We start from the raw sequence: 23,616 nt of genomic DNA on the forward strand, positions 1-23,616 counted from the left end.
TGAATGAAAGCTTTGCATGTATGGATGAGTATAATACATATACACACACACACGTTATATTTGTTTATGTGCAAATGTTAGTTCATTCATCCTTTTTTGACCACAGCTATGTACGCCCCATTTTTGTGGCAAAATTTATTGGTTTACATTTCAGCCAGTTTTTACTTTTTGAATCAATTTCCGAACATGCTACTACACATATATGCGCACACGCCTAATGGAATTCTCCAAATATAATTGGCAACATTTATAATAAAACCTCAAATGGGCGTTGACCCAATATTATAATCGTAATTGTTTAACATAATACTTATTTAAAACATTTGGACTGTTTTTCCCCCCATTTTCTGTCGGAAGCACCACCTCACTTTTTGCAAATATGAATTTTCCATTTGCATGTGACAGTGTGTGCGTGTGTGTTTGAGTGCAAGCATTAGTCTGCGCTGTGGAAAATCTGAAAATTTATGTGCATTTAAATCGTTGTCTAGTGAAAAACTTCAAGCTAAGCTCGACACAAGAAATTCGAACTCAAACTCAAAGTCAAATAATGCAAATAAGTGTCAGTAACAGACGGATACAACCAACAGGAACAAGGAGCGACAAACAACCGGAAAACTATACGCCTCCACCGCTGAGACAAACACGTTGACAGCAGTATACCATTTGCAATTACAGAAACTAAACGCAACTGCCAGCCTTACTTAGCATACCCTTTGGAGGGTGCGATACTTCTAAAACGGTTAGGAATGTAATCTGCATATGTAGATGAGAACACATGTGCAAAGCCTTTTTTAAAGTGCAGCGAAGCATAAAGATTTTCTGTACTTGTGTTGGTAAACATGGCATTGTTTGGCTATTTAAAAGACGGAGAGCTTTAACTTCATTTTTTAACCTCCACAATAGGATAAGAGTATACTAACATTGTCATTCCCTTTGTAACACATCGAAATATTGGTCTAAGACCCCATAAGTTATGTAGATTCTTGATGGCCATGACATTTTAAGTCGATCTAGCCATGATCTAGCCTAACTGTCTGTGGAAACCATGCTAACTACCGAAGGAGTAAAGCTAGGCGCTTTTAAATTTTGCACAAATACTTCCTATCGATCCATAGTTGGATATAGCTCCCATATTAACCGATCTTCAGGTTATAATTCTTGAGCCGCTAGGGGCGCAATTCTAAAAAAGGCCCAACAGTAGGTTTACGGATCAACTTTGAATTACTTTTATATCGATTGAGCTGCATGAGTCCTGGCGCGACCGTCAGAAAAAATTGTCAGTGGTAGTTTTCCCCTACTAAGGCTGGCAACATTTGTGAGGTAATATGACATGTAAAACTTTTCTCCAAAGAGACGTCCCACTGCGGCACGCCGTTCAGACACGGCTATAAAAAGGAGGCCCCTTATCATTGAGCTTAAACTTGAATCGGACGCACTCATTGATATGTAGGAAAATTGCCCCTGTTTCTTAGTAGTATGTTCATGGACAAAATTTGCAGTTTTGATTTTCGTGTTTGCTACTGTTATGGTTCTTAAACTTAGGTTATATGATGGAACGCGTCTAACAACCTCGATCGCTGTAAGCTTTACTCAGGGAATTTAGTGCCATTGTGTCGCCCCCACAAATTTACGTCAGTACAATGTCAGACATTAGAATGAAGTAGCCACAAAAATACGTGACAAAACGGATTGGATAGTTCCCTCCAATCTGCCATTTAAGGCTATAGTAGTCAAGAATGGTAAAAGCACTATGAGCCTGAAGATAATTTAATCATAACAAATAGAAAGGCGTTTGGATACCCAGCACTTTGGGTATATACATATATATGCATAATTTATGCCCCCATAGCAGCTTTTTCGAAATATGATCCGGTTTGGACCAAATTAGGCATGGATATTGAGTGATCTAATAAGTACAAGTCACTGTCCAATTTTGCTCGTTGGTAGCCTTATCCACATATAGACCGATCTGAACCATATACGACATGGATGTGGAAAAACCTAACATAAGTCACTGTGTCAAAGTTGAGCGAAATCGGATTATAAATGTGAATTTTATGGGGCCAAGACTTTATATCGAGAGATCGGTCTATATAGCAGCTATACCCAAATATGGACCAATTTGAGCCAAATTGAAGAGGAACGTCAAAGGGCTTAACCTTACTCACTGCAACATCGGGCAATAAATGCGCCTTTTATGGGCGATCGCGAGATCGGTCTATACAGCAGCTATATTCAAATCTGATCCGACCTGGACCAACTTGAAGCAGGAAGTCAAAGGGCATAACACAACTCACAGTTCCATATTTCGGCGACATCGGATAATAAATGCGCCTTTTATGGGCCCAAAATCTTAAATCGAGAGATCGGTCTATATGGCAGCTATATCTAAATCTGGACCGATCTGTGCGACATTTCGGCGACATCGGACAATAAATGCGCTTTTATGGGCTCAAAAACTCAAATCGAGAGATCGGTCCATATGGCAGCTATATCCAAATCTGCTCCGATTTGGGCCAAGTTGAAGGGAGCTGTCCCTATCACAACTCACTGTCCCAAATTTCGGGGACATCACACAATAAATGCGCCTTTTATGGCCCCAAAGGCTTAAATCGAGAGATCGGTCTATATGCCAGCTATATCCAAATCTGGACTGATCTAGACCAAATTGCAGAAATATGTCGAAGGGCCTAATATATCTCACGTTGATAAATTTCGGCAAAATCTGACGATAAATGCGCCTTTCATGGGTCCATGACCTTTAATCGGTGGATCGGTCTATATGGCAGCTATATGCAAATCTGGACCGATCAGAGCCAAATTGACGAAGGATGTCGAAGGGCCTAACAGAACTTACTGTCACAAGTTTCAGCCGAATCAGACAATAAGTGTAGCTTTTATGGACCCAAGACCTTAAATCGGCGGATCGGTCTATATGGCAGCTATATCCAAATCAGGGCCGATCTGGGCCAAATTGAAGAAGAATGTCGACTGGCCCAACACATTACACTGTCCCAAATTTCAGCAAAATGACAGCAAATGACAAATGTTGCTTTGATGGGCCTAAGACCCTAAATCGGCGGATCGGTCTATATGGGGGTTATATCAAGATATAGTCCGATATAGCCCATCTTCGAACTTAACCTGCTTATGGACAAAAAAATAATCTGTGCTAAATTTCAGCTCAATATCTCTATTTTTAAAGACTCTAGCGTGATATCAACTGACAGACGGACGGACAAACGGACGGACATGGCTAGATCGTCTTAGATTTTTACGGTAATCAAGAATATATTTACTTTATAGGGTCGGAAATGGTTATTTCGATGTATCGCAAACAAAATAACTAAATGAATATGCCCTCTATCCTATAACGGTGGGTATAAAAAAATAGCTTTAAAAATTAGTCATCTTCTATTTCAGATATCGAAATGACATGCGCATCCGATAATTTAACAAAAATATTGTGTTATGAATGATTTTACACTGCGGAAATTAAAAGATGGGTCAGGTGGGATAATAATGCTTCTTAATTTACCGTTTAGTCCTACTATGGAATTATACATGTGACAAATGCCAAATTTAAGACTTAGGAGAAAACAATAATTCAGTTGAATCTAATGATGATGATATAAATTTCCCAAACAAATATCTTACATTGTGGGACTAGAGGAAAGAGCAATGGAAACGAAGAGCTTTTATTAGCCTTATCGGAATGTGCAAGAAATGGCAAAAATGGCATTCCATTCTTTGAAAATATTGCCACGACAAGTGGTCAGAAAATACTAGCGTGCGAAGCAGGTGTTACCCTGGAGTGGCTTAGTAATAGCGTAGATACCATGGGCGTATTGTTATACTTCAGTTTACATTTTTATGCAGGCCAATATGGGAAAGTCATTAATGCTTCATTACTACACTGTTGCAAAATCATGCACCAATGGTGTCATTATCATACACGGACGTTGTTGAAAATATCGTCAACAAGCGTGGATGATTTTGTGAGCATGCTTTGGTGTTTCAAGCACCGACCGTTGTGAATACCATCTCTACGAAGTGTGCTTGTATACCAACCTTAAGTTTAAACGACTTTTAAAACATTGTGTGTGTATAGGCAGCCGTTGTGCAATGTGGTAAGGCGTTTGTAAACACACAATGGAATTAATGGAACACAGGTTCAATACTCAGCGCACATAAAAACTTTTTTAAAAAATGGCACAATGGAGGTTGTCAGCATGTGAACGGCTGTGGACGTTTTTTCAACATAACTGTTGTTGGTTTATAAACATTTGTGGTTGATCCAACAACCTTAAGTTTAAAGCGGCGTGTTGCCATGTGGTAAGGCGTTTATAAGCACACAATGGGATTGATGGAACACAGGTTCAATTCCCAGCGGCACACAAAAACTTTTTGCAATCTTTAAAAAAATGGCACAATGGAGGTTGTCAGAATGTGAACGGCCGTGGATTTTTTGTTCAACATAACTGTTATTGGTTTATAAAAATTTGTGGTTGATCTAACAACCTTAAGTTTAAAGCGGCGGTGTTACCATGTGGTAAGGCGTTTATAAACACACAACGGGATTGATGGAAAGCAGTTTCAATACTCAGCGGCACACAAAAACTTTTTGCAATCTTTTAAAAAATGACACAATGGAGGTTGGCAGAATGTGAACAGCTGTGTACTTTTTGTTCAACATAACTGTTGCTGGTTTATAAACATTTGTGGTTGATCTAATAACATATGTGTGTTGATTCACTTTTATGAACGTATGTGGTCGCCTTGTCAACGTCGTACTTGATTTTTTCTATGGGCGTACCCAGAGACCCCCTTCAGTGATTTATAAGAGGATAAATAATTGAAAGAAAGCCGCCGTAAACCATGACACTGAATGGCTGGATTCGAATCCTGGTGAGAACAGTCATTCACGGCGGTGTCAGTTACATACGATATTGGGTAAAAACAAGTAAGAGCGTGTTAAGATCGGCCGGGCCGAATCTTAAATACCCTCCACCATGGATGGCATTTGTCGAGTTCTATGCGCGGTATCTCTTTTTAGGCTAACAAAGAATATTGAATAAGAACTGTTATGCTATTGGCGCTATATCAAGTTATAATCCGACTCGGACCGCAAATGAATGCTGAACATTGTAGAAGTCCTCGTGTAATATTTCAGTTCATTCTGATAAGAATTGCGCCTTGTAGGGGTTCAAGAAGCAAAGTCGGGAGATAGGTTTATATGGGAACTGTATCAAGTTATTGATCGATTCAGAACATTAGACACGTATGTAGAAGGTTATGAGATAAGCCGTTGTACAAAATTTCTTCCAAAACGGACGAGAATTGCGCCCTCTAGAGGTTCAAGAAGTCAAAGTCATAACAACAACACCTCATGCAAAATTTCAAATCGGATGAGAATTGCGCGCTCTATTGGCTCAAGAAGTCAAGATCCAAGATCCGTTTATATGACAGCTATACCAGATTATGAACCGATTTTAATTATACTTAACACAGTTGTTCAAAGTGACACCAAAACACTACGTGCAGTCAAATCGGACGAAAATTGTGCCCTCTAGAGGCTCAAGAAATCAAGACTCAAAATGGGTTTATATGGCAGCTATATCAGATTATGGGCCGATTTGAACCATAGTTAGCGCAGTTGTTGAAAGTAACACCAAAACACCACGTGCAAAATTTCAGTCAAATCGGACGAGAATTACGCCCTCCAGATGCTCAAGAAATCAAGACCCAAGATCGATTTATATGGCAGCTATATCAAAAAATGGACCAATATGGCCCATTTACAATCCCAACCGACCTACACTAATAAAATGTATTTGTGCAAAATTTCAAGCAGCTAGCTTTACTCCTTCGAAAGTTAGCGTGCTTTCGACCGACGGACGGACATGGCTAGATCGACTGAAAATGACGTGACGATCTCAGACGTATATTTCGAGGTATTACAAACAGAATGATGAAATAAGTATAATCCCATCCTATGGTGGAGGGTATAAAAAAAAATCATATTTTTTTAACGAGGTTTCAAAATTTGAACATTATGTCGCTAGTGGTAGGTGTATGAGTATCAAATTTAGTTTTTTCTTCTCTTCTTTCCTTTTTTGCTAAATGTCGCCGTTTAGAATATATTTGAAATTTAAATGAAAATGTGTAGCTGTTCTCTTGTACGTGGCACACACTGGAAAGCATCCTTCCCACACGATGGGTAGTAATTCTGATTCAGTTTATCATGGACCCGGTTAGTTATGCATTCCTCTGCATTAGTGCCCTCTTCTACTCTAGCTGTTTAAGTCGGGCTGTAGCTGCTTTGGGATGCATACTGTATGTCTGTATTGTCGTCTTGGTTTTCCACATTTACAGCATGTTAGCGACGATTTTAAGTGAATGTGTGAGTGCGTGGAGCATACATTTACTCCTCGACAGCACTTTGGGGAGCAGTTGGTGAATTTGGCTGAGTATGTTTGTGGCCATAACATATGCGAAATTATGAATTACATACAGTATTAGGAGTAACTCTTAAAGTTATTTTCTTGTACTCGACTCCAAAACATAAAGTCATACTGACAGAGGAGCGCGGCAGCTTTGGCTGTTGAAGTCAGTCATCTCCGGCCTCTATTGCACTCCCCCTTCTACTGCGCAGTGCACATAACAGCTTGTTCAGAGATGCGGAAATGCAAATTTGCTTGGAAATGCCGGCGGCTATTTGCCAGCGAAACCGCAGTCTGAGTTTGTTATAAATTTACGTTTTAATAAGTTTTTGGTGCACCCAGCGACTAGGATGCATGCCATCTAGTTAAGCAAGTGATCTTTAAAGAGTCATCACAAACTTGTTTATGGTCAGGTGTTGCGAATGAAATTAAAACAAAAAAATATAAAAATAAAAAAGGTAGAAAAAGATTTCTAAGTAACACTAATATAAGCTAAGTGAGACGACACAAATAAAAACCTAAATAAGTAAAAAAGCGTTAAGTTCGGCCGGGCCGAACTTTGAATACCACCACCTCGGGAATATATGTAAACCACCTTTCATCAAAATCTGGTGAAAATTGCAAACCTTATGTCCCATGGGAGTTATATCGAAATATGTTTCGATTTGGACCAAATCCTAATAAGTAAATGCAAATTTTGCCCATGCATACTCCACTAAGGAACAGGGGCAAACTTCTCACATATCAATGATTAGGGGCTTCCTTTTTATAGCTGAGTTCGAACGGCGTGCTGCAATGCGGCACCTCTTTGGAGAGAAGTTTTACAGGGCATAGTACCTCACAAATGTTGCCAGCATTAAAAGGGGAAAACCGAACCCAGACGTTCAGCGTCATAGGCGGACATGCTAACCTCTGCGCCTCCAATAAATACAGTAACTATATCTAATAATAAACCGATCTGCACCATATACGACACGGATGACGAAAAGCCTAAGATAAGTCTCTGTGTAAAATTTCAGTGAAATCAGATAATAAATGCGCCTTTTATGGGGCCAAGACTTTAAATCGAGATATCCGTCTATATGGCAGCTATATCCAAATATGGACCGATTTAAGCCAAGTTACAGAAAAATGTCGAAGAGCCTAATACAAAGCACTGTCCCAAATTTCAGCGACATATGACAATAAATGCCTTTTATGGCCCCAAAACCTAAAACCGAGAGATCTTTCCATATGGCAGCTGTATCCAAATCTGACCCATATTGCAGAAATGTAGCGAGGGGCTTAACCTAACTCACTGTCCGAAATTTTGGCGATGTCGGACAATAAATGCGCCTTTTATGGGCCCAAAACCTTAAATCGAGAAATCGGTCTATATGGCAGCTATATGCAAATCTGGAGCAATCTGGGCTAAATTGAAGAAGGATATCTAGACTGATATATAGACCGATCCGCCGATTTAGGGCCTTAGGCCCGTAAAAGCCGCATTTATTATCCGATTTTGCGGATATTTGGGACAGTGAGTTGTGTTAGGCCCCTGGTCATTCTTCTTCAATTTAGCCCAGATCGCTCCAGATTTGGATATAGCTGCCATGTACACCGATCCACCGATTTAAGGTCTTAGGCCCATAAAAGCCACATTTCTTATGCGATTTTGCTGAAATTTAAAACAGTGAGTTGTGTTAGGTCCCTAGACATCCTTCTTCAATTTAGCCCAGATCGGTCCAGATTTGGATATAGCTGCCATATAGACCGATCAGCCGACTTAGGATCTTAGGTCCATAAAAGCCACATGTATTTTCCGATTTTGCTGAAACTTGGAACAGTGAGTTGTGCTAGGCCCTTCGAAATAGATTTAGATACAGCTGTCATATAGACCGATCTCTCGATTATAGGTTTTGGGGCAATAAAAAGCTCATTTATTGTCCGATGTCGCCGAAATTTGGGACTGAGAGTTGTGTAAGGCCCTTCGAGATCCTCCTTCAATTTGGCTCAGATCGGTTTAGATTGAAACATAGCTGCCATATAGGCCGATTTCTCGATTTAAGGTTTTGGGCCATAATAGGCGCATTTATTGTCCGATGTCCCCGAAATTTGGTACAGTGAGTTAGGTTTATCTCCTCGAGGTAAGTTAATCCCCTCGACATATTTCTACAATTTGGCCAAGATCGCTCAAGATTTGTATATAGATGCCACATAGACCGATCTCTCCATTAAAGGTTTTGGGCCCATAAAAGGCGCATTTATTGTCCCATTTCGCCGAAATTAGGGACAGTGAGTTGTGTTAGACTCTTCGATATTTTTTTGATTTGGATATAACTGTCGGTCCAGGTTTGTATATAGCTGCCATATAGACCGATCTCTCGATTTAAGGTTTTGGGCCCACAAAAAGGCGCATTTATAATCCGATTTTACTGAAATTTGACACAGTGACTTATGTTAGGCATTTCGACAGCCGTGTCGTATATGGTTCAGATGGGTTTATTTTTAGAAATAGCTATTAAAATATTCAATATTTTGTTCTACACAATTGAAGAATGACTTGTACTTTATAGTATTTGGTCCAAATCGGAACATATTTCGATATAGCTGCTATGGGACATCAGGTATGCAATTTTCCCGGATTTTGATGGAAGGTGGTTTACATATACACCCGTGGTGGTGGGTATCCAAGTTCGGCCCGACCGAACTTAACTCCTTTTTATTACTTGTTACAATTGGTTTAAATATCATGCGCCTATTACGAAAAGAGTGCAAACCTTTAAAATTGTTCCGGTATTTCATATTCAAAAATTAGAACGATTCTTTACTTCATTTCTCATCCCCTGACATTTCTTTGGTGTACAGAAATTGTTTGAAATTTTTTACTTTTAAATTTTTATAAACATATTTACAAAGCTCAAGGACAAATTTCATGTTAACATGACGCCATAAATGTTAAGCCTGTGTAGGTCTTTAAACTAATTTTTCATAATTAATTTTAATCTGTCATATTAGCCGTCAAACTGACATTCAGTACCACACGGACTCAACCAAAATGGATGATGCCCGCATGTCAGCCAGAGAAACCACGATCTGCAAACTCCACCACCGGGGAAAAGAAGCAAATGGAGATGAACGCAAATAAAAAAGACACGAAATAAGAAATAAAACAAATTATGATATGTATGTAATTAACAGCCATAAACAAAAAACAGCAAACATTGAAGGTGTTTCACAATGGAAATGTGATTCCTTCACAATCACTCACGCTGCTTGTATCCACGAGAAGTGATAAACAGAGAACAAGCGCAACATACATGCGCATATTTAAGAGGATGGTATGAAATGAGGAGGAAACTTTAGATAACGGAACTTTAAACGGTATCTAGCTAATTGCGAAGCTATTATCTAATCAACTTGAATTCATATGATCTACCCTCAATAAACGTTTAATACTTGGCATTTTGCAAAATTTTCTTGAAAAAGGGCGTTTGACACGGTGTGGAATAGGGGTCTTCGTATGAAGTTGGAAAGATGGTTTTGACCCTCAGTTGACGAGGATAGTGGCTGGTTACCTTCATGATGGGAACTTCAGAGTAGCGGTCAAGTTCTCTCTCCAGGGAAAGATGCAGCGCTCCGTACCATCGGGATTTGGTTGTGGCTTACGCCGACAATTACGATCACTCACCCTAGAGTGGCGGTTTCTCAACGAAGACTGGAGGCTATCTTCGGCGTTTTGGTCCCATATTTTGAACGTTGGGGACTCTGGTTTAACATAGAAAAATTAAGGACCATCACATTAAAGTGTAAGGGAATGGGAATCTGTAGGAATGTTTGGCAATTCTCTCCATCGGCGAAGATGGGAGGTGCGATCCCCACGCAATTCCTAACTTAAAATTATCTTTTTAGAGGTTACCTTATAGTTTTTAGAGTGCACAACAATCCGATTACTGGCTTAGGTGTATGTCCCTAGTGGCATGTGGCGGATTAATATCTGCACCCTCTTTTCAACCTAACCTAACCTATACCAGGATAAGGGATACTAATGGTCATATGCCGCCGATTTGCCTCCTATACCTTGAGATGGAGGATCTGGTGATGGAGATGGGCATGAGATTTTCTACCATAGGAGGTTCCGGACTTACGATATGGATGACCTGGTTTATAGTATGGTTCAGTGATTTGTCACTGGGGCTTATTGATTTTTGATTTTATTTTGAGTTATGTATATAATTTTTTATACCCTACACCACTAGTGTGGTACAGGGTATTATAACTTATTGAATTTGTTTGTAACATCCAAAAGGGAAGAGAGATAGGCCTATTGATAAGTATACTGATCGACTCAGAATCACTTTCTGATTCGGATTAGCTATGTCTGTCCGTCTGTCCATGTTAATTTGTGTATAAATTATAGGTCGCAATTTTCATCCGATCGTCTTCAAATTTGGTACAGGCATGTTTTTCGGCCTAGAGACGAAGCCTATTGAAATTGAAAAAAATCGGTTCAGATTTGGATATAGCTCCCATATAGATGTTCGTCCGATTCTCAGTAATAGTGCAATAAAATGGTCATTTCTAAACCGATTCTCTCGAAATTTGGCAGGAAGGATTTTCCTATAACTCCCGACATTACAGATAAATTTCAAAGAAATCAGTTCAGATTTAGATATAGCTTTCATATATATATCGTACGATTTTCACTTCTAGAGTCACAACAAGCTCATTTATTGAACAATCTTGCGAAAACGCAACGCTTTCCTTGACGTCTACCCCGATATCTGAGAAGTTAGCTCGAAATCGGTCCAAATTTAGATATAGCTCCTATATATATGTTCGTCCGATTTTGAGAAATATTGCAATAAAGTGCTCATTTGTTAACCGATTCTCTCGAAATTGGTCATGATGGAGTTTTTTTTTTACTCTCGACGTGTATGGTGAATTTCATAGAAATCGGCTTAGATTTACATATTGCTGTCATATATGTAAATCGCCCGAGAGCCATGTCATGCAAGTCAAGCTCTTGCATTTTGGGCAAAACAAAGTTGGATATCATCTCTCGGTAGTGCTCACCATTCACAGTTATGTTTAGATTCACAACATCTTTGAAGAAGTACGGTCCAATAATGCCACCAGCACACAAACTGCACCAAACCGTGACTTTTTATACCCTCCACCATAGGATTGGGGGATTACTAATTTCATCGTTCTGTTTGTAACACCTTGAAATATGCGTCTAAGACCCCATAAAGTATTCATATTCTTGATCGCCCTGACATTCTAAGTCGAACTGGCCATGTCCGTCCGTCTGTCCGTCCGTCCGTCCATCCGTCCGTCTGTCTGTCAAAAGCATGCTAACTTTTAAAAGAGTAGAGCTAGCCGCTCAAAATTTTGTACAAATACTTCTTATTAGTGTAGGTCAGTTGAGATTGTAAATGGGCCAAATCGGACCATGTTTTGATATAGCTGCCATACAAACCGATCTTGGGTCTTGATATCTTGAACCTCTAGAGGGCGCAATTCTCGCCCGATTTGACTGAAATTTCGCACGTAGTGTTTTATTATCACTTCCAACAAATATTTGAAGTATGGTCCTAATCGGTCCATAACCTGATATAGCTGCCATACAAACCGATCTTTGGTCTTGACTTCTTGAGCCTCTAGAAGGCGCAATTATCGTCCGACTTGACTGAAATTTCACACATAGTGTTTTGATATCGCTTCCAATATCTGTGCTGAATATGGTTCAAATCGGTCTATAACCTGATATAGTTGCCATATAAACCGATCTTGGGTCTTAACTTCTTGAGCCTCTAGAGGGCGCAACTCTCGTCCGATTTGACTAAAATTTTGCACATAGTGCTTTGATGTCACTTCCAACAGCTATGCGAAGTATGGTCTTAATCGGTCCATAACCTGATATAGATGCCATATAAACCGATCTTGGGTCTTGATTTCTTGAGCCTCCAGAGAGCGCAATTCTCATCCGTTTGGCACAAATTTGTACAAGGGCTTCTCCCATGGCCTTCAACATATGTGTGCAATATGGTCAGAATCGATCTATATAAACCGATCTCCCGATTTCGCTTCTTGAGCCCTGAATCGAACTATAACTTGATATAGCTGCTCATCCGTCCTTATTCATTATACTTTGCTTGCCTAAGACCAAATACTGCGCAAATAAGTCGACAGATGCGACCATGGGGGAAGATATATATATATAGGATTTGGCCCAACCGAACTTAGCACGCTCTTACTTGTTCTGGATGCATCGGTAGCTCTTGCAATGCTTCTGGCTGATCTTCACTCAAAAATCGACTATGGTGCTTACTTACTTACCCATTGAGCCAAAAATGAGCTTCGTCGCTCAACAGAAGAAGCGCGCTATGAACTTTCGTAACAGAGCACGCATTTTGATAATAAAATTCAATAGTTTGCAAGCGTTGTTCGTCTGTAAGATGATTCATGGTTAAATTATTGACCAAACTGATGATGTTTGACAGTGAAACAAAACACGAAACGTGCGTGAACTGTTTAAACCAATGTTGGTAAAAAGAAAACACCTAAAAAATCACCCTTAAATAGAAGTAAGTCGAATAGCCTAAGATTAAGTACAATAGAAGAATGAACTGGGCTTTGTCAGATTTTTTTTTTTTTTTCAAGATATGCTGGCAATTAAGTGAAACATTATCTTAATTCAATCAAATTTAATTACAAATCCAAAAATATCCGTTTTATTCATGGAATAGCTGATAAAAATATTGCATAAACAAAAGTACCGCTTGAGGCAGCACACAAAGATTGTCCATTCAGTTGATTTTAACAACCGTAATATAATAAAGCCATAACAACAGAAATATGAGCAAACCCTTGAAACATATTTCCCCAAAATCCTTTATACCACTCCCCTACTCCATACACTAAAATAAATACGGAGACTGCCACCTAAAGCAACCTGCTGAGAAAAATTGATGATGGGAACGAGAAGAAGCGTACATAACAACAAATTTCGATGCCATCCGATACCTAGGGGTGCTTGTTGGAGTGCCCGGAGTGGAGAAGTGTACAGGAATGTCTGAAGAAGATACATGGTGATGATAAATAATTTGTTGTACAAGTATGTTTTATTACACAGCAAACGAAAAGTTGGGTCTTTCAACTGCGGATGTGTGTGTGTGTGTGTGAATGCGCGCGTGTAGGTAACGAACACAATCGTAAATAAATAAACACTTGAGAAAATGTGCGTACGATTCCCATTTTTTTCCGGAAGACTTGGTCCTCACCGACCTTCTGAATTTTCCAAACTGGCTGCGGCACCACTAACGCACTGCGAATGGGAAAAGTGCCCTAATGTTTCATCATCAACTCCTTGGCAAATGATTCTCACATTTCGTTATATTTTATTTAGAGTTGATCCAATGGAATCCTCGGATGTTGTTGCTGTTGGGAGCCATTAGTAAATATGTTCCGTAATTGCAGTTTGTCAGGTGATTAAAAACCTAATAATTGTTTTGTGTTTACCGTAGAAACGTTTTTACCAGTTTCCCCATGCAGTCAGTCAGTCAGTCAGCCGCTCCAGCAGACATCACAGCAATGCCATTGCCATAGCCCACATACCACCATAGCATTGGTGATGTTGCTGCAATTGTTGCCGTTAGTGCCGAGTATAATGCCATGTAATTACTTGTATCTGCTACCCATACCCCTCCCACCCCCACCTCATTATTGTTAGCACAAATACGCACACACTTGATTGTGAAACGGATATCGGACAGCTCTGGACAGCTCAACCAAAAGTGGCAAAAGGCAGGACCATACATACTAGACCAAAACTGTTCAGGATATATTACGTTCTCTTTAGTGCAGTGTGTACGTATGTTTGGTTTTTGTTTCTCTGCATTGGTTGTTATGTGGTGGCACAGACCAGAGCACGTCAGTGTGTTCTCTGTCGGATGGCAGTGTGTGTGTGTGTGTGTGCGTGTGTTTGCTTGTCAGTGAGTTTAGGAATGTTGAACTATGAAAACTTCGAACTTTATTCAATGGGTCGGAATGTTAATTTATGTGCCACATTAACGTTCTGACCATTTGTTTTCCACATACAGTCCAAGGGGAAGAAAAACGTTTGTGGCTTTTTACGTTGTTGCATTTCCTGTCTCGCCCAATGCGTTCAAATCAAATTTTCCATGGGTTTCCCTTTTTTTTCTAAGAACATTGGAATCTCACATTGGCAACATTGGAATGCCACAAACATTTCTGAAATGAATAAAATGGATTTGTGAAAGTCATTGAAAGATGAGCCCATATAAATTTCTACTGAATGCTGCAAGGCTGTTATGGATGTTATTTAGAGTAGTTGCAGAAAGGGAAAGAGTGAAAGGGAAACAGAAAAAAAATCACTGTAGGTAACTATAATTAACATACATTGCAAGGTAACTACATACGTTTATGCAATCTTTGCAATTCTTTGGATTTGATCACAGTTAATTTGCAAAACGTTTTTTTGGTTGCTTCTTTCCCTGCTTCTCAGAAAGGAAGTTTTCTGAGAAATTGGAAGACAAATGAAATCCTTAAATTTTACACTACTATTTGGAATGAACTTTTTTTTAATAACATTAGACTCAGTATGTTTAAAAATTAAATAAGCTTTTTCGGATTGGGTAGGGTGTTCGGCCTTACCAATAGATTGAAGCAACTAAATATAAATTGGAAAAAAAAAAGAAAAAATGCTACAAGTTCGACTGATCCTCAAACAATTTATGTATCGATTGCTATGAATATGGCCTTTATGAGATATAGAAGCTTAACCTGGAGATATATTTATATGAGAGGCCTATATACGAGGTCTGATCAAAAAATAACCGTTATTTTTAAATTTCGTGAGTTATGCATTTTCGATTTTCACAATTTTTGTTCTGTTATGTTGGTACGCACGTCTGTTATAATATATTGTTTTTGACAGATAAGAGGATAGTCGTGTTTTGGTTCGCTCCTCGATTTTTTATTATTCGAAGAAATTGATCAAAGAAACAGTATTAAGTTTTTTTGTTACCAAAAAGCGCAATTTAGAAGTGTTTCGAAAAAAAAAACGGAAAAAATATCTGAGGGGGATTACTTTGAAGGGGACAAGATAGTCATTGATGAATAAATAAATACTTTTTGAAATAATTTTAAATAACGGTTATTTCTTGATCAGATTTCGTATTCTTTATTGGGTTTCAGATGATTACTTTGATTAGTTACAAACAGAAGGACGATGTGAGTATTACTTTGAAGTGCAAAAATTAATGATGATACATAAAAATTTTTTGTTCACGAGAATAGAAACACTGAAATATTGGGTAAAGGAAGCATCGTATTGAAATATGGGGGAGACTATTTGGATAAAACAAGTAAAAAGGCGTTTAGTTCGGCCGGCTCGAACTTTAGCGTATATATGTGAACCACCTTTCATCGAAATACGGTGAAAAATGCATACCTTATGCCCCATAGCAGCTATTCGAAATACTATCCGATTTGGATTAAATACTAATAACTACAAGTCATTGTTCATGTTGGGTTGCCCAAAAAGTAATTGCGGATTTTTTAAAAAAAAGTAAATGCATTTTTAATAAAACTTAGAATGAACTTTAATCAAATATACTTTTTTACACTTTTTTTCTAAAGCAAGCTAAAAGTAACAGCTCATAACTGACAGAAGAAAGAATGCAATTACAGAGTCACAAGCTGTGAAAAAAATTGTCAACGCCGACTATATGAAAAATCCGCAATTACCTTTTGGGCAACCCATTATATCTAAAAATAAACTGACCTGAACCATATACGACACGGATGTCGAAAAGTCCAGCATAAGTCACTGTGTCAAATTTCAGTGAAATCGGATTATAAATGCGCCTTTGATGTAGCCAAGACTTAAATCGAGAAATCGGTCTATATGGCAGCTATATCAAAATCTGGACCGTTTTGGGACAAGTAGCAGAAAAATGCTTAACACAACTCACTGTCCCAAATTTCGGCGAAATCGGAAAATAAAGAGAAATCGAGAGATCGGTCTATATGGCAGCTATATACAAATCTGGACCGATCTGTGCCATATTACAGAAGTATGTCGAGGGGCTTAACTTAACTCACTGTCCCAAATTTCGACTACATCGGACAATAAATGCGCCTTTTATGGACCCAAAGCCTTAATTGACAGATCGGTCTATATGGCAGCTATATCCAAATCTAGACAGATATGGACCAAATTAACGAAGGATTTCAAAGGGCCTTACACAACTCACTGTCTCAAATTTCAGCAAAATCGAATAATAAATAACAAGTAAAAGCGTGCTAAGTTCGACCGGGCCGAATCTTATATACCCTCCACCATGGATCGCATTTGTCGAATTCTTTTCCCGGCATCTCTTCTTAGGCAAAAAAGGATATAAGAAAAAATTAGCTCTGCTATTAGAGCGATATCAAGTTATGGTCCGGTTTGGATCACAATTAAATTATATGTTGAAGACTTGTGTAAATGGTCAGGCAATTCGAATAAGCATTGGGCCCGTTGGGGCCTCAAGAAGTAAAATAGAGAAATCGATTTATATGGGAGCTGTATCAGGCTATAGATCGATTCTGAACATAATAAACACGTATGTTGATGGTCATAAGAGGATCCGCCGTACAACATTTTGGCCAAATCGGTTAGTAATTGCGACCTCTAGAGGCTCAAGAAGTCAAGATCCCAGATCAGTTTATATGGCAGCTATATCAGGTTATGAACCGATTTGAATCATACTTGGCACAATTATTGAAAATCATAGCAAAAAACTTCCTGCAAAATTTCATTCCAATCGGATAAGAATTGCGTAGTCAGAAGTTCAAGAAATCAAGACCCAAGATCGGTTTATATGGCAGCTATATCAAACCCTGGACCGATATAGCCCATTTAAAATTCCAACTCATCTGCACCAAAAAAACTTTTTGTGGAAAATTTCAAGCTTTACTCCTTCGAAAGTTAGCGTGCTTTAGGCAGACAAACGGACGGACGGACAGACATGGCTAGAGACAGAGCCACACAGGGCCAATGTTAAAAGGGCTCTAAAAATGTTTGATTTGAAGACCTAGAACTTTCATTCTCATTTGGAATTTTCGACCCACTTGGATTTGCTGTTGTACAATGCTATTGGAGCTTTCTACACAGTTCACTTTTGGATCAAACTTGCTAGATTTGTACAATACAATCTGGCAAAATTTAAAACAAGAAATCGGTACAGCCGTTCTTAAATTCATATTATTAAAGGAAAATAATAACATTTTTTTATATAAAATCATAAAATTTTTTTCCAAACAATTTGTTTTTTACTAAGCTGTTTAGGGCATTATCTACCCAAAAAAAAAAACACAAAACCTACCTAAAATAAATGTCTCATTCTAATTAAATTACTTTCCTTTCAGATCACCAAGCAGTTGACCTTATCAGTTTCCATTAGTGTTCGCTCTTCAAGACATTGTGATTAAAAATCAATACAAAACATTTTGAGGTAAGTTTTAAATAAATTATGTTACAGAATATTAAATCGAAAGCAAATGAAGTTACACATCCATACTCAAGATCAGACGGTAAAGATGCTTTAACTGTTGCCCACATTCTCGTCTGAGTGAATGCAAACACATACAAGTACACACACACACACACACACTCTTGTCATTCAATGTATGTGGCAAATTTGTCTTTGGCAAATATTTACATATGTTGCTTTTTATCTAAACATCGATCGAAAATGTCCATGTTCGTCTGTGTTTGACATTAAAGCATAGATGGGTATGCCAGTGTGCGAGTGTAGCACATAGTCACATACATACATACATGCCAATGTACATACATACAGTTTCGTACAGACACATACCAATTGTATATGCATGCATGTTTATGTATGTTAACACACATGTACTATTCAAAGTATCCATGTGTAAGTACGTCTTTAAGTGAATATGTGTTGCGTATCTTCTGATTATATGACAACAACAACGTTTGTGCATGTAAATATTGTTGTCTGTGAGTCGCTTGGAAAGCCACACAGAAACATTTACCCACATCAATAAATCAAAGTCAAAAGGGCACAAAACCAAATACCAACTTTTTGTCCATCCGCCCCTTTCACACTTATGTTCATGCATTAAGTTGGCCCCTTTGACGAGAAAAGCAACGAGGACAGCGACAGAAATAAACGCAAACATGTTCACATCTACGCTCACATATATACGAGTACTTACTGTACATACAGCGTGTTTTGTGTCTACAAATTCTTCAAATTAAACTTTTGTATTACATTGACAAGGAAGTTGTGCCAACTCTCCCATATTCACTCAACTTCCACAATCTACTAAGTCTCACAGTGGTCCACAACTGAAAAAGTGGAAAACGTCCACGATTTGAGAATCGAATATATGTTCATGGAAAAAATTAAAATCGGTTTCAATCATGAAATTAAATGATCCAATTAATTTTTTAATTGAAACTGCTTCAATCACAAAAATGATAATAATATCACCGTCCGTTTTTGAAAATTTAATTGAAAATTTTTTCAATTTAAAATATTGCATATTCAATTAAAAATATGATTGAAATTTTCAATTTACTTTTTAACTGATTTAATTTTAACAAGTAAGAGCGTGCTAAGTTTGGCCGGGCCGAATCTTATATACCCTTCACCATGGATCGCATTTGTCTTTTTAGGCAAATAAGGAACATTGAATAAGAATTGCGCCTTATAGGGGTTCAGAAAGCAAAATCAAGATCTCGCTTTATATGGAAGCTGTATCAAGCTATTGATCGATTTAGACCATATTAGACACGTATGTTGAAGGTCATGAGCGAAACGGTAGTACAAAATGTATTCCAAATCGGATGAGAATTGCACCCTCTAAAGGCTCAAGAAGTCAAAACCCAAGATCGGTTTATATGGCAGCTATATTGGCTTATGGACCGATTTGAACCATACTTGGCACAGTTGTTGAGTATCATAAGAAAACACTACGTGCTAAATTTCAGTCAAATCGGACGTTAATTGCTCCCTTTAAAGGCTCAAGAACTCAAGACCCAAGATCGGTTTATATGGCAGCTATATCAAAACATAGACCGACTTGGACAATACTTAGCGCAGTTTTTGGAAGTGATACCAAAACACTACGTGAAAAATTTCAAAATTTCGACAGACAGACGGACGGACATGGCTAGATCGACATAAAATGTTACGAAGATCAAGAATATATATACTTTATGGGGTCTCAGACGAATATTTCGAGTAGTTACAAACAGAATGACGAAATAAGTATACCCCCATCCTATGGTGGAGGGTATAAAAATAGTAAACATACTTAAATGTTTGCGTTTTGTAGCAATATGCGTCGAGTGAGTTCCGATGAGTGTGTCTACCGGTGGTGGCTTCATGTAAGTAAGGTTTGTGTTGCTTCTCAATGAACCCCCCAACGCTGGGTTCATTGAAAACCATCATTATTGTCGTCTACTCCTTCGACTGGAACTCGGCATTGTCGACATTGTCTAGTGTGCTTTGGTGTTTGTTGTAATTGTTTTATCTGGTCGCTTGTGGTTGTGCCGTTGCATTACAATCACTTTTTGCCTTAACTTGCTGCCACCAACTTCACTTAACATTCGCATGGATAGAAGATTTTGAATGTATATGGAGCTCAGCATATCAAGAGTTTGTACATGTGCGGGTGTGTTTGAATTGTGTATCGCAATCATTTGTGATATTCCGTGTGGTACAATAACACACTTCAATAAAACGTGCCCGAGAGCTAACAATGGGGAATTTTAACGAACACTTGCTGTCACAGGCGCCTGTGATGCATTGGCCAATGCCTAGAGCAGCAGAAAACAATTTGCAACATAGTTTGTTGGCCAATATTGCTGTCGCCGTTTTGCTATTTTCGTTACTTATCGCCATGAAAGCAGATGGTTTATGATTAACAGCTGTGAAAATTTCCCTTGCCTGCATGGTTTTTATACCCTCTACCATAGGATGGGGGTATACTAATTTCGTCAATCTGCTTGTAACTACTCGGAATATTTGTCTGAAACCTCATAAAGTCGATCTAGCCATGTCCGTCCGTCTGTCCGTCCGTCTGTCGAAAGCACGCTAACTTTCGAAGGAGTAAAGCTAGCCGCTTGAAATTTTGCACAAACACTTCTTTTTAGTGTAGGTGGGTTGTGATTGTAAATGGGCCATATCGGTCCATGTTTTGTTTGGGTCTTGACTTCTTGAGCCCCTATAGGCCGCCATTCTTATCCGATTGGAATGAAATCTTGCACTACGTGTTTTGTTATGATTTCCAACAACTGTGTCAAGTATGGTTTAAATCGGTCCATAACCAGATATAGCTGCCATATAAACCAAACGGGGGTCTGGACTGCTTGAGCCTCTAGTGGGCGCAATTCATATCCGATTTGACGAAATTTTGCACGTGGAGTTTTGGTATCATTTCCAAAAACTGCGCTAAGTTTGGTTCAAACCGGTTCATTTATTGATAATGCTGTCATATAAACCGATCTTGGGTTTTGACTTCTTGAGAGTCTAGAGGGCGCAATTCTCGTCAAATTAAGGTGATATTTTGCACGTAGTGTTTTGGTATTATTTCCCACAACTGTGCTCAGTATAGTGAAAATCGGTACATTACCTGATAAATCTGCCATATAAACGGATCTGGGATCTTGACTTCTTGAGCCTCTAGAGGGCGCAATTCTTATCCGATTTTGCTAAAACTTTGCAAGAAGAGGTTTGTTATGACTTCCAACAACGGTGTCAATAATGGTTTTAGTTGGTCCATAATCTGATATAACTGTCATATAAATCGATCTGGGATCTTGACATCTTAAGCCTCTAGAGGGCGCAATTCTCATCCGGTTTTGCAGAAATTTTGTACAACGGCTTCTCCTATGACCTTCAACATACGTGTCTAATATGGTCTGAATCGATCTGTAGCTTGTACTGCACCCATATAATCCGTTCTCTCGATTTTGCTTCTTGAGCCAATTCAATTCATTTATGGTCCGAATCGGACTATAGCTTGATATAGCTCCAATAGCATAACAGTTCTTATTCCTTATTCTTTGTTTGCTTAAAAAGCGATACCGCGCAAAGAACTCGACAAATGCGATCTATGGTGGAGGGTATATAAGATTCGGCCCGGCTGAACTTAGCAAGCTCTTACTGGTTGAAAAAAAATATCGGCTTATGAAAGAGCTTTATGAAGTTATAGATCGATATAAACGTTGCTTGTCAGAGCTGCTAGAAGTAATACTGAACTAACACGTACAAGTGATCTTTAAGGCCAAAAAAAGTCGCATCACAAAATCGGTATATGTGGGAGCTATATGAAAATATGGTCCGTACTGGACAAAGACGTTAAAAGTTGAAATAGAAAACTTCGTGTAAAATTTCAGCCATATCGGACAAAAATTACAGCTTGTAAAGGCTCTAAAAGTCAAATCGAGAGATCGGTTTATATGGAAGCTATAGCAGGTTATTGACCGATTTGGACCCTACTGGGCAGAGATATTAGACGTTATAACGGAACAATATCTGCAAAATTTCAGCCAAGTTGGACAAAACTTGCGTCTGGTAAGGACTCAAGAAGTCAAATCGGAAGATGGGTTTAAATGGCAGCTATATCTAAATCTGATCCAATTTTGATGACAATTTGCTTATATTTAAAAATCAGTAACAAAACAATCCATGCCAAATTTTGTGCAGATCGGTTGAAAATTTTAGCTACTGTGGCCATTTAAGTGCAAATCGAGCGATACATATATATAGGAGCTATATATAAATCTGAACCGATTTTGATGAAATTTTGCAAGTATGTTAAAATCAGTAACAAAACATTCCTTGCCATTTTTTGTGAGGCCGATACATATATATGGGGGCTTTATCTAAATCTGAACCGATTTTGGTGAAAATATGCAGATATGCTAAAATCAGTAACAAAACAAACCATGCCAAATTTTGTGCAGATCGGTGGAAAATTGTAGCTACTGCGGCCATTTAAGTGCAAATCGAGCGATACATAATATGGGAGCTATATCTAAATCTGGACCAATTTTTATAAATCTCTAAAGACTGGTTAGCATTTTTATAAAATTTTAACGTTTTTGGTATTTTCCCTGTTGAAGCACAAAATACCAGAAGTGGTTCCTTATGTAACTGTAGCGTTTGGGTTAATCTAGTCTAACATTTTGAAATTTCGATGTGTAAACCTATAAAGAAGTCATACTCGAGATCTGCCATTCGATGTCATTTGTCAATTCATTAAGAAAACAATATCATCCGAGATTTTATCTTCTAAATAATTAAAACTTTAAAACTTTAAAATGTATCATTTTGTTATGGTTCTCGTCAAAAAGGAGTCTGGAAAATTGCTTAATTCCAGATTTTATAATCAAAATTAATTTAAATTTTAAATAATTTGCTAATGCTTATCTATGCGTGTGGATGTGTGTGTGTGTGTGTATAATGTCCTAATATAACAAAACATTGGGAGATGTGGTCCGGAAACCAAAAAGATTTTCCATCTAATCTAACATTGATTGACACTGAATGGCCTAGAGACCCAAAACAACAAAAACAGACAACGACAGCAACCGCAAAAGAGACGAGTTGATGATAACATTTGATAATGGCTTACAATGGTTTAAGTTTCAGTTTTAAGTAACAACTTTATTTTTCTCCATTCAACCGCACATGCCAAAATTAAATAAACATCTTCACATACATACACACTCGTATGATTAGTGTGTGGGTGAGAGTGTGTAAGCTTCAAACACAAATATCCTGGCCCACCATACTTTACAGCATTTTTGGTCTCTCACTCACTCACAGCCATCTATATTCACATGTAAATCTATGGGTTGTGTACACATGCATACTTACACACATTCTATAGTTGTATACTTTCACTCATATCTCTCATGGAGGCCCAGAAGTTGATATGATTTCAAGTTTGTTTCTATTATATGTTAATGTAGCCTATCAAGCGAACAAAAATGACGCGCAATCACACCCACACACAGATACTCATCAAACTACTAACATGACCCAAGGACTCTGTGGGGGCCTGTTTCGAAATCAAGTCTCTTGATTATGAGCCGAAAGTGTGCGTCGGACATTTCCAACCGAAAATTCTCCAAACG

The 23,616-nt window shown here is 38.3% G+C and overlaps 1 protein-coding gene across 3 annotated transcripts in view; it reads left to right on the forward strand.

Moving 5' to 3' along the window:
- Nucleotides 1-23,616, forward strand: part of LOC106080428 (uncharacterized) — a 305,401-nt gene that overhangs the window by 127,345 nt on the left and 154,440 nt on the right. For all 3 annotated transcript variants that reach the window (XM_059362377.1, XM_059362376.1, XM_059362378.1), the window contains one exon: nt 17,862-17,947. The gene's annotated coding sequence lies outside the window, so the exon portion shown is untranslated. The remainder of the gene's footprint in view (nt 1-17,861; nt 17,948-23,616) is intronic.

The sequence above is a fragment of the Stomoxys calcitrans genome, chromosome 2 (assembly GCF_963082655.1).
Source record: "Stomoxys calcitrans chromosome 2, idStoCalc2.1, whole genome shotgun sequence".
Classification (NCBI taxonomy): Eukaryota; Metazoa; Arthropoda; class Insecta; order Diptera; family Muscidae; genus Stomoxys; species Stomoxys calcitrans.